At 40.6% G+C, this 12,477-nt stretch overlaps 1 long non-coding RNA gene across 1 annotated transcript in view; it reads right to left on the minus strand.

The window, feature by feature from the left end:
- Positions 1-7,406, minus strand: part of LOC135365630 (uncharacterized) — a 40,188-nt gene extending 32,782 nt beyond the window's left edge. Inside the window, exon 1 of the long non-coding RNA XR_010413813.1 lies at positions 1,093-7,406. This is a non-coding gene — a long non-coding RNA (uncharacterized LOC135365630). The remainder of the gene's footprint in view (positions 1-1,092) is intronic.
- Between the last annotated feature and the right edge of the window lie 5,071 nt (positions 7,407-12,477).

The raw sequence follows: 12,477 nt of genomic DNA on the forward strand, positions 1-12,477 counted from the left end.
GCTTCAGGTGGCAATCAGACACATTGCTGGATTTATCATTCCCATCCATGGGCCATACAAACAGAAAGATTCATGTGGGCATGGCTGGTCCTGAACTATTCTACTAGGCCTGACATCACAGGATACTCCTTCGCTGGGAATACAGCTCACTTCTTGGCCCATCTATTGCCATCTGTAACTATTGTCAATGATACTAAAGATCAGTAGGTCAGTCTAAACTCCCTTGCACAAATTGTGACGGATAACAGAGTGGTCTTAGACTATATCCTGGCTATATGGGGAAACAAAAACATCCACCAGTCTCCCTAGGACCTACTTGCAGTTGGTTGAATCCTGGGGAGTATGGTTGAGGTGAATACTGCAAGTATCAGAGTCCTGTTCACCATACCCTTAATGAAAGTCTATATGAAAGAAAATTGATGAATTTGGCTCTAGCATTTGTCAGTCAGATTAATCAGAAGAGCCAATGTAGTAACATATTTAAGTGAAAATTTGCCAAAAGTCAAGACTGTATAGGACCAAGGGGTTGCTTATTAGGAGAGTATTCAGAGGGTCTCTCACACTCTTGAGAATGCCAAGAATGCAAGCCCTGATTTCTCTTTACTCAGATCATTCTCAGAATCATGTTTGCAATGAGCAACCTTGGGGGTGAGGTCATGTCTACCTCCATATAAAAAAAGTAGTCTTATTCCTGCTTGCTAAAAATGGCGGGTTCCTCAAGCTCAGTATTCCCCAGCTGTGACTCAAACCCACCACCTGTGCAGCATTTACCCAGACCCTCCATATTGCCCCCTGTGGGACTTGGGGGACAAGGGAATGGACACAAACATGCTGGTGCTCCTGCTGTTTACTGTGCCATGTGTAATTCAGTCCTTTGTCTCTGACCCTGGAGCTTCATGACTTCTGCCATTACCCACAAAACCCTAACAGACTAACATTAACGTGGAAGGAGGGTAAAACTTCAAATCATCAGTTTTTGACACTAGTTAAGGGCAGGGTGGGAGGAGATGGCTGATACTCAATGAAGTGAGTAATCATATTGACATGGCATTCCTTTAGGAGACAGGCTGAAGAGAGATCATTCTTATTAACCTTAAAAAAATGAATGTCCCATAATGGAACTGCTACTGCACATCAGGTAGATAGATGGAAGAAACTCCCCCATTGGCCTTCCCGTTCCAGGATTGAGAGGGCTGTTCAGGCATCACTCGAATAATACAGAATAGGTCATCACAGAAGGCACTGTGGGCAACAGAAAAAGTGTGGGTTATGGATTTACACAGGTCCCGTTTTTAATCCTGGCTTTGTCCTTAACTCTGGGAACTAAGGTAAATTATTTAAGGCCTCAGAAACCTCCTGTTTTTACATCAGTACAATGGGAATATTAACACCAATCTCATGCAGAATAAATAAATTAGTCGTCAGGAAAATCACCTAGCCCTGTGCCTGATGCCTGCCCCTTCCCCTCACCCCGTCTACCTAGAGAGACCAGGTGCCCTGCCTCAGAGCCCTTAGCTGACAGCCTGTCTCATTCACACCCACCCCTCCCACGCAGTCATGGGCCAATTTACTCCTCATCAGCACAGAAGGCCTCTTCTTCACAGGCCCATAGTGGGGCACCACCCATTTGCCGACTCTGGCTGAGAGACACTGACATGCTCCTGACACAGAGAGACATGCCAGGGACTTCCTCAGCCCCTTCTCTTCAGTCTTCCTCCTGCAGCTGCTGCTTTTGAGCCTGGAGGCCACGGGACAGAAAAACAAAGCTGAAAAAGGCCTATGCTGGTGTTAAGGGGTTGGAGTCACCTTTCTGTGTCCCCACAACTATTGCCAAACGGAAAAATATGCATCACTCAGCGCTCCTTGCAGTATCTCCTCCTCTCCCTTCCCCACCTCTATCGCTCCCTGCTTCCAGCATAGTAGAGCCGCTGAGTCTGCAGGGGAGAGGGCAGAATCCTCCCGCTGCAGCCTTCATCTAGGCTGCTTTGGATTAGACTTGTTCTAAATGTGTTTCCCATAAAAAACTGTTAAGTTCCTGGGGACTCTAGTTGACTTACCTCTCCTCAATAATGCTTAGTATAGCACTTTGCATGTCCTAGATGCTCTGAAAACTTGACACTGGTTGACTCACCTCAGCACTGACCTTAAGAGCTTTGGATCTGCCGCTCCAGGAAACACAGACTTGGAAGAGACCTCCAGAGGCCATCTCTGTCATTCGGGAATAGGCAGGTAAAGTGTTCCTTGTGTCCAGCAGGAGGAACTGTAGCTTGGGGATGGTACCAGACATGCCCAAAGAAGTAAAACTGGCAATAGGAAGGGAGCATGGGGCAAGGCCAGGCCTGGGGTCTTTGGGTCTTTAAATTACATTAGACTACAATTTACCTTGACAACTATTGAATTTACAAGAATAAATCTTCCCAGAAAACACTGGAAAGAACATTCATAATAGCATTGGCAAGAAAAGCATTAAAAGACATTCATCAGTGAAAAGAAAGGCTCCAGCTGCCCAAGAAAGCCTGATTAAGTTTGCAAAGGGCAGGAGTAGAAAAAAGTGACTTCCCCTTTTTCCTAAAATGAAGCCAAGAGCCAACTGGCACTCTATCCTGAGACCTCCCCCTAGAGCCTCCTTCCTTTCGGCCAAAGAGGAACATTCTAAGAAGCAAGTAATGAATGTTTATATTCTTCTCTCAAACCTAAACAGTGCTTCTCATCCTCAGGTTTCATCAGCTTTTCTCACTTTTTCTTGTTTATCTTATTCCCAACAGAGATAACAGTGAGGAAGAGTCCACAAGAGCCTTTCCTTGACTCTACCACCTCAATCTGGGATTAGAATAAATTCCAAACTCCTTTGCTTTGTTTTTATTCCATGTTACTTTTTCCATAGGCGGTGGTTTCTATTAAGCCCATAAATCAGTCATTTGCTAATAGTCTGGCTTTTTTTGGTCATAAAACATACTACTAACAAGGTTAACTTCATCCATTTGATATTTTCATTGTGTATATATATTTTAACTCTGAGTCATAAGAAAATATACCAGACAAAAGATACATTCCCTGAGGCAAGAGACAAGGAAGATTTTACACACAGATTTCATTTGAGGTGGGCCAGCCCACGGCAGATATTAATAATTCCCTTCTGCAGACAACTTGAAGCCTGTTTCTTTGAATATATTATATAATCCTACAATTTTAAACCTGGAAAAAAAATGTTCGAATTAACCCCTTTCAACCATCTAATTTTCCAAAAGAAGACACTGAGGCTTGGGTGTGAAATTACTTGCACGAAACCTCCTAGGAAGGTAATGTCAGAGGCAAAGCAGGAAATCAGATTTCTCCATTTCTAGGTAGTTGTTTCTGAGAAAACCAAAATAAATATTGTTCAGTAAAAATGTGTTATTAGAGGGCACCTGGGTGGTCCAGTCAGTTAAGCAACTGACTCCTGATTTTGATCAAGATCATGATCATGGTCATGGTAGTGATCTCAGGATGATGGGATCGATCCCCTTATGGGGCTATGTGCTCAGCAGGGAGTCCTTGAGATTCTGTCCTTCTCCCTCTCTTTCTGCCCCTCCCCCACTTGTGCACGCACATGCCCATGCACTCTCTCTCTTAAATAAATCTTTTTAAAAATGTGTTGTTAATGCCTTGCATATAGTAGGCATTCAGTATCTGTTTACGGAGTATGTGATTCATGGTAATTGTAAAAAAAAAAAATCACTGATGATAAATAAATAAGTGGGGGAGAAGAGACAAATTTCTTGTGCAGAAGTCCAAGGAATTTATGTAGCTATTCCGTCCTAACGGAGGTGAAGCATAACTCCCTACTCCTTAAGTGTGGGCTGCTCACAGTGACTTCCTTTCCAGAGGACAGCGTGGAAATGGAGGAGCAGAAGTAACTTCTCTGTGAAGAAACTGACAGACACTAGCTCAGCAAAGTGACCAAGGTCAACACCAACAGTGGTAAGTCATGATGGCAGCATGGACCCTCAATATGATGTCATAAGAATGGTACTGCACATCTGTGGTCTACCTTCCAAAAAACTATACCCCAATCTCATCATGAGAAAAACATAAAGTAAATCCCAATGGAAGGACATTCTACAAAATGCCTCACTAGTACTCCTCAAAACTCTCTAAAACTAGGAAAGCTGAAAAACTCTCCAGCCAAGGGGAGCCTAAGAGATGGCTACTAAATTTAATGAGGCATTCTTTTTTTTTTTCTTTTAAGATTTTATTTATTTACTTGAGAGAGAGCACAAGCAGGGGGAGCAGCAGAGGGAGAGGGACAAGCAGACTCCCCACTGAGCAGGGAGCCTTGATGCAGGGCTCGATCCCAGGACCCCTGAGATCATGACCTGAGCCGAAGGCAGATGCTTAACCAACTGAGCCACCCAGGCACCCCCTAAATTTAATGAGGCATTCTGGGTGGAATCCTGGAACAGGAAAAAAGACATTAGGTAAAAACTAATGAGATCTGAATAAAGTAAGAACTTAAGTGAATAATAATAGTATCGACATTGGTTCATTAATTGTAACAAAGGCACCATACTAATAACGTAAGGTGTTAAAATAGGGGAAACTGGGTAAGGTTACATGAGAATTCTCTATACTATCTTCTCAATTATTCTGCACATCTCAAACTGTTCTAACAACAACAAGGACTTTTTTTTTTTTTAAATCACTGATGAGGTGGTTAGGAGAAAAAGCAAATGCCTATTGTAGCCCCTGACCTCCTGGCTTGCCACACTTTTTTCACCTCAACACCCTCCTAAAAGCATACCTCTCAGGAAGGAGTTCCTTAGGGAAGAGGGGAAGAGCAGTTACTTACTGTGCTTTAACTTCACTGTCCCCTTCCCACCCAAATATCTGCATAGTGTGTTCACCCAAATCCTCAACACCGACTATGGATTAAGAAAACTAGAATACACAATGCATGAGGACAGGCATCTTTGTCTATTTTGCTCACTGATGTTTCCCAAGTACACAGAAGAGTGTCTGATACATGGTAAGAGCTCAACAAATATTTGTAAAATAAATGAAAGCCTTAGGGTAAGAAATTACCCTTTTTAAAAACATACATTTATGAAATAAGATCTAAAGTGCTGTAGCCTGATTTTTCAAAATAAATATACCAAAACTTAAATACTTGAATGAGTGTGGGCCCTCCAAAGTAGTACCCTTAGCAGGCACACACTTAACTCAATCCTGCTGTCATTACTCCAAATAATTTTATAATTCTTCACTTGGAATCCTTTAGGACTCACAGAATCAAGTCCAAACATGAAAAATGAGACCTTCATGGCCAAGCTCTCGACTCATTGCTATTCATTCCCCTCCAACGGTTTCCTCTAAACCACTTCCCTTGAGACAAGTGTCCTCCTCCCTGAAACCTTCACCCAACCATTGAAAAAGTTCCAATTCCTCAAGACCCTAGCTTGAGGGATGCATTCTCTGAAAACTTTTTCCTTATCATCACATCACTAGCAACCTAAGAGAGAATTAATCATTTTGGGGGGGGGGGTCCTACCTCTTTCCCTTATTATTGCCCTTATCATGATGAGTATAGTGTTGGTGTGTTTATCTATGTTTTCCATATTAGCCTGTGAGCTTCTCAAAGGCAGGAGCCATGTATCACTCATCTCCATCTGCAGCTACCTACAGAGCTGCTAACTCAATAAGTGCTTACTGAACAGAACGGAACAGAACTGTAATTAAGTCCAGGGTCATATGACACAATTCATTTTAATAACCTAGGTGGTGGCAAATCTTCATGCTTTCCAGATGAATATATGATTGAAAAAAGATCAAAGCCATTTAGAACCTAATTTGATAAACAAAGTGAGTAATCAGACTGAGTAATGCTGTTTTAAAGACAGGTTTATAAATAATGAGATTAATGTCCTTCTATGTCTCATAAGGTAAATAGGTTCAAAAACCAGGCTTAATAATCTTATCACTGACTGTACCTACTACAAAATGCTTTCATACACAGATAACAGAATCTAGTTATTGCAAGGATTTATCCCTTCATTATTCAACAAGATGCTTTCAAGAAGATGTACTAAGCATTTGTGAGGACATGTTTACCCCGTCACTATACAAGTCAGACTATGATAAATGACAAAGGTGTAAACGCTATACTTTGGGAACACAGATTCTGAAGCTGGTCTTTTTTATTTGGCAATAATTTAAGATTTTATTATTTTATTTTGTTGTGGTAAAACACTTAACATGAGATCTACACTCTTAACAAATTTTTTAAGAGTACAGTACAATATTATTGACTATAGATCCAAAATTGTACAGAAAACCTCTAGGACTTACTTTGCTTAACTGAAATATTATGCCTGTTGATTAGTAACTCCCCATTTCCCTCTCCCTCCAGCCAGGGGCAAGTGCCATTCCACTCTTTGATTCCATACATTTGATTTCAGATAACTCATATAAGTGGAATCATGCAATATTTATACTTCTGTGATTGGTTTATTTCATTTAGCACAATGTCCTTAAAGTTCATCCATGTTGGGGTGCCTGGCTGGCTCAGTCGGTAGAGTGTGCAACTCTTTTTTTTTTTTTTTAAAGATTTTATTTATTTATTTGACAGAGAGAGACACAGCGAGAGCAGGAACACAGCAGGGGGAGTGGGAGAGGGAGAAGTAGGCTTTCCGCTGAGCAGGAGCCCATTGCGGGGCTCGATCCCAGGACAAAGGCAGATGCTTAATGACTGAGCCACCCAGACACCCCAAGTGTGCTACTCTTGATCTCAGGATTGTAAATTCAAGCTCTGTGTTGGATATAGAAATTACTTAAAAATAAAATCTTTAAAACAAATTTATATTTTATTTATAAAAAGTTCATCCATATTATCACATATTGAAGAATTTTTCTTTTTTAAGGCTGAACAATACACCATTGTATTTATACCAAATTTCCTTTTTTTTTAAATTTTATTTGTTTGACAGAGAGAGAGCAAGAGAGGGAACACAAGCAGGGGAAGTGGGAGAGGGAGAAGCAGGCTCCCCACTGAGCAGGGAGCCCAATGTGGGGCTTGATCCCAGGACCTTGGGACCAGGACCCGCGCCGAAGGCAGACGCCCAATGACTGAGCCACCCAGGCACCCCCCCAAATTTTCTTTATTCAGTCATCTGTCAATGGACATTTAGGACAATTAGTGGACATTGCCACATCTTGACAATTGTGAATAGAGCTGTAATAAACAAAGAAATGGTTCGTTTTGTTTGAGAAGGTATTAAAAAAGCATTCTCAGGGCACCTGGGTGGTTCAGTCGGTTAAGTATCTGACTCTTGATCTTGGCCCAGGTCATGGTCTCAGGGTCGTGTGATTGAGCCCCGCATTGGGCTCCATGCTGGGTGTGAAGCCTGCTTAAAAAATAAACAAATGAGGGGCACCTGGGTGGCTCAGTCGTTAAGCGTCTGCCTTCGGCTCAGGTCATGCTCCCAGGGTCCTGGGATCGAGCCCCACATCGAGCTCCCTGCTCAGCAGGAAGCCTGGTTCTCCCTCTCCCACTCCCCCTGCTTGTGTTCCTTCTCTCGCTGTGTCTCTCTGTCAAATAAATAAAATCTTTTAAATAAATAAATAAATAAATAAATAAACAAACAAACAAATGGGCACCTGGGTGGCTCAGTTGGTTAGGTGTCTGCCTTTGGCTCGGGTCATGATCCCAACCTGGGATCAAGCCCCGTATCAGGCTCCCTGCTCAGTGGGGAGTCTGCCTCCTTCTCTATCTGCCTCTCCCCCAGCTCATGCTCTTTCTCTCAAATGAATAGATAAAATCTTTAAGAAAAAAATAAACAAACAAAAAATAAAAAAGCATTCTTGTTGAATTGTTGTCTTTAGCCACCTTTAGTGCTAAATGGCTAGGGTGCAGGTGGTATGGTATATGGTAGGAGATGGAACCTGGTAAAGAAGATTTAGGCCAGACCGTGACAACCTTCTACTGCTAGTCTATGGTGTCAAATGTGAAGCCTTTGGATGTTTCTAAGCTCAAGGCAAGTACAAGACCTATGTTTCAGAAAGGTAACTCTATGGCCTGCATGGAGGACAAAGTGAGATGCTCAGGGGAAGGGATGAGACTGGAGAAGCATGAGAAGTGGCAGGACCTGTTAGGTGAGACATTCATCGGCCAGTGATTCTCACATTATTGGTCTCAAGACCCCGTGACCCTCTTAAAAATTACTGAGGACAGCAAAGAGCTTTCATTTACATGGGTTATATTATCTATTTTTACTGTGGTACACATTAAAACTGAGGAATTCTAAAACACAACACATGAGTATATATTCCATTAGCCATCAGAGATGTGACATCATCATAGTTTCCGTAGCTTCTGAAAAACACCACTTTGTACTCCTTAAAGAATGAGAGTGTATGAATAAAATATTGTTTATTACAATGAAAATATTCTGATCTCACAGATCCCCCCAAAAGGGTTTCAGGAACCCCAGGGATCTTGAGAACATACTTTGAGAACCACTGATCTAGGTAACAAGCCAAAGGCAGAGATAACAGGAAAGAAAAAAAAACACAGATTACACTTCAGCAGTAGACTAAGTAGATCTTGGTGACAGATTGAATGAGTGGTAGGTTGAGTATGGTGGTTTGGGAGCAAATGAAGGAGAGAAAAACCTAAGAATGATTCAGATTTTTATCTTGGAATATGATGTGGATGGTGATTCTTTCCGCCAATCCCTCTCACATTTATATATGTGGTTGATAAAATGAAATTTGTATACACTCACATAATATTTAAAACTGTCCATTAATTTTGGATTAAGAGGTATAAACTTCCTGTTATAAAATAAGTCACAGGGATGACAAGTACAGCCTAGGGAATCTGTATGGTGACAGATGGTAACTATACTTAACATGTTATTTTTTAACATATATAAATGTTGAATCACTATACTCACTATACTGTACACCCGAAACTAATATAATATTGTATGTCAACTATACTTCAAGTAAAATCTTTCAGTGTCCCTTCATTTTTTTTTTTTTTTTTAATCTTCCTACTGTGATTCTTAAGCAAATTCATGACATTCTAACTATGGAGATTCTATGACTCTCTTCCTCCTACCAACAGTACCTACTAAGGACTCGGTATAAATGCTTGATGAATGAATAGGCATTGACTAAATTAACTGAGTCTAGTAAATAATTTTCTGAGCCCTCAGATAAACATAAAAATGCAAATGTCAACTTTTTAAAAATTTTATTATGTTATGTTAGTCACCATACATTACATCATTAGTTTTTGTTGTAGTGTTCCATGATTCATTGTTTGCATATAACACCCATTGCTCCATTCAATAAGTGCCCTCTTTAATACCCATCACCAGGCTAACCCACCGCCCCACCCCTCTAGAACCCTCAGTTTGTTTCTCAGAGTCCATCGTCTCTCATGGTTCATCTCCCCCTCCAATTTCCCCCCCTTCATTTTTCCCTTCCTACTATCTTTTTTTTTTTCTTTTAACATATAATGTACTATTTGTTTCAGAGGTACAGGTCTGTGACTCATCAGTCTTACACAATTCACAGCACTCACTATAGCACATACCCTCCCCAATGTCTATCACCCAGACATCCCATCCCTCCCACCCCCCACCACTCCAGCAACCCTCAGTTTGTTTCCTGAGATTAAGAATTCCTCATATCAGTGAGATCACATGATACGTCTTTCTCTGATTGACTTATTTCGCTTAGAATAATACCCTCTAGTTCCATCCATGTCATTGCAAATGGCAAGAGTTCGTTTTTCTTTTTGATGGCTGCATAATATTCCATCGTGTGTGTGTGTGTGTGTGCGTGTGTGTGTGTGTACATACCACATCTTCTTTATCCATTCATCTGTTGATGGACATCATGGCTCTTTCCATATTTGGCTATTGTGGACATTGCTGCTATAAACATTGGGGTGCACGTACCCCTTCAGATCACTACATTTGTATCTTTGGGGTAAATACCTAGTAGTGCAATTGCTGGGTCGTATGGTAGCTCTATTTTCAACTTTTTGAGGAACCTCCATACTGTTTTCCAGAGTGGCTGTACCAGCTTGCATTCCCACCAACAGTGTAGGAGGGTTCCCCTTTCTCCACATCCTCGCCAACATCTGTCATTTCCTGAGTTTTTATTTTAGCCATTCTGACTGGTGTGAGGTGGTATCTCATTGAGGTTTTGATTTGGATTTCCCTGATGCCAAGCAATGTTGAGCACTTTCTCATGTGTCTGTTGGCCATTTGGATGTTTTCTTTGGAAAAATGTCTGTTCATGTCTTCTGCCCATTTCTTGATTAGATTATTTGTTTTTTGGGTGTTGAGTTGGATAAGTTCTTTATAGATTTTGGATATAAGCCCTTTATCTGATACGTCATTTGCAAATATCTTCTCCCATTCTGTCGGTTGTCTTTGGTTTTGTTGGCTGTTTCCTTTGCTGTGCAAAAGATTTTTATCTTGATGAAGTCCCAATAGTTCATTTTTGCCCTTGCTTCCCTTGCCTTTGGCGATGTTTCTAGGAAGAAGTTGCTGTGTCTGAGGTTGAAGAGGTTGCTGCCTGTGTTCTCCTCTAGGATTTTGATGAACTCCTGTCTCACATATGTTCTCACATAAGAACATATTATGAGCAACTATATGCCAGCAAATTAGATAATCTGGAAGAAATGGATGCATTCCTAGAGATGTATAAACTACCAAAACTAAACTAGGAAGAAATAGAAAACCTGAACAGACCTATAACCACTAAGGAAATTGAAGCAGTAATCAACAGTCTCCCAACAAACAAGAGCCCAGGGCCAGATGGCTTCCCAGAGGGATTCTACCAAACATTTAAAGAAGAATTAATACCTATTCTTCTGAAACTGTTCCAAAAAATAGAAATGGAAGGAAAACTTCCAAACTCATTTTATGAGGCCAACATTACCTTGATCCCAAAATCAGACAAAGACCCCATCAAAAAGCAGAATAACAGACCAATATCCCTGAACATAGATGCAAAAATTCTCACCAAAATACTAGCCAATAGGATCCAACAGTACATTAAAAGGATTATTCACCAAAATCAAGTGGGATTTATCCCTGGGCTGCAACGTTGGTTCAACATCCACAAATCAATCAATGTGATCCAATACATTAATAAAAGAAAGAACAAGAGCCATATGATCCTCTCAATAGATGTAGAAAAAGCGTTTGACAAAGCACAGCATCCTTTCTTGATTAAAATTCTTCAGAGTGTAGGGATAGAGGGTACACACCTCAATATCATAAAAGCCATCTATGAAAAACCCACAGCGAATATCATTCTCAATGGGGAAAAACTGAAAGCTTTCCCCCTAAGGTCAGGAACACGGCAGGGATGTCCACTATCACCACTGCTATTCAACATAGTACTAGAAGTCCTAGCCACAGCAATCAGACAACAAAAAGCAATAAAAGGCACCCAAATCAGCAAAGGAGAAGTCAAACTCTCACTCTTTGCAGATGATATGATACTTTATGTGGAAAACCCAAAAGACTCCACCCCAAAACTGCTAGAACTCATACAGGAATTCAGTAAAGTGGCAGGATATAAAATCAATGCACAGAAATCAGTGGCATTCCTATACACCAACAACAAGACAGAAAAAAGAGAAATTAAGGAGTTGATCCCATTTACAATTGCACCCAAAACCATAAGATACCTAGGAATAAATTTAACCAAAGAGGCAAAGAATCTGTACTCAGAAAACTATAAAATACTCATGAGAGAAATTGAGGAAGACACAAAGAAATGGAAAAACATTCCATGCTTATGGATTGGAAGAACAAATATTGTGAAGATGTCAATGCTACCTAGAGCAATCTACACATTAATGCAATCCCTATCAAAATACCATCCACTTTTTTCAAAGAAATGGAACAAATAATCCTAAAATTTGTATGGAACCAGAAAAGACTGCGAATAGCCAGAGGAATGTTAAAAAAGAAAAGCAAAGCCAGCGGCATCACAATTCCGGACTTCAAGCTCTATTACAAAGCTGTCATCATCAAGACAGTATGGTACTGGCACAAAAACAGACACACAGATCAATGGAACAGAAGAGAGAGCCCAGAAATGGACCCTCAACTCTATGGTCAACTAATCTTTGACAAAGCAGGAAAGAATGTCCAATGGAAAAAAGATAGTCTCTCCAACAAATCGTGTTTGGAAAATTGGACAACCACATGCAGAAGAATGAAACTGGACCATTTCCTTACACCACACACAAAAATAAACTCAAAATGGATGAAAGACGCAAATGTCAACTCTTAAACAATGAATCACCTTTTAGATATTTATTGAAATTATTTTCCTAAGGGGACAGGCTTCAACCTTGACAGTTCAAGAACAATTGTACTAACCCAACTTTATTCTACGGAACACCCGTCATTTAACTGTGCCTTTTTTAAAGTAGGGCATGTCCATTTAGTTTTAATTTAAGTCTAA

This window comes from Mirounga angustirostris, unplaced genomic scaffold (genome assembly GCF_029215605.1).
Source record: "Mirounga angustirostris isolate CCGP_5_RB_7025 unplaced genomic scaffold, mMirAng1.0.hap1 SCAF_8, whole genome shotgun sequence".
Classification (NCBI taxonomy): Eukaryota; Metazoa; Chordata; class Mammalia; order Carnivora; family Phocidae; genus Mirounga; species Mirounga angustirostris.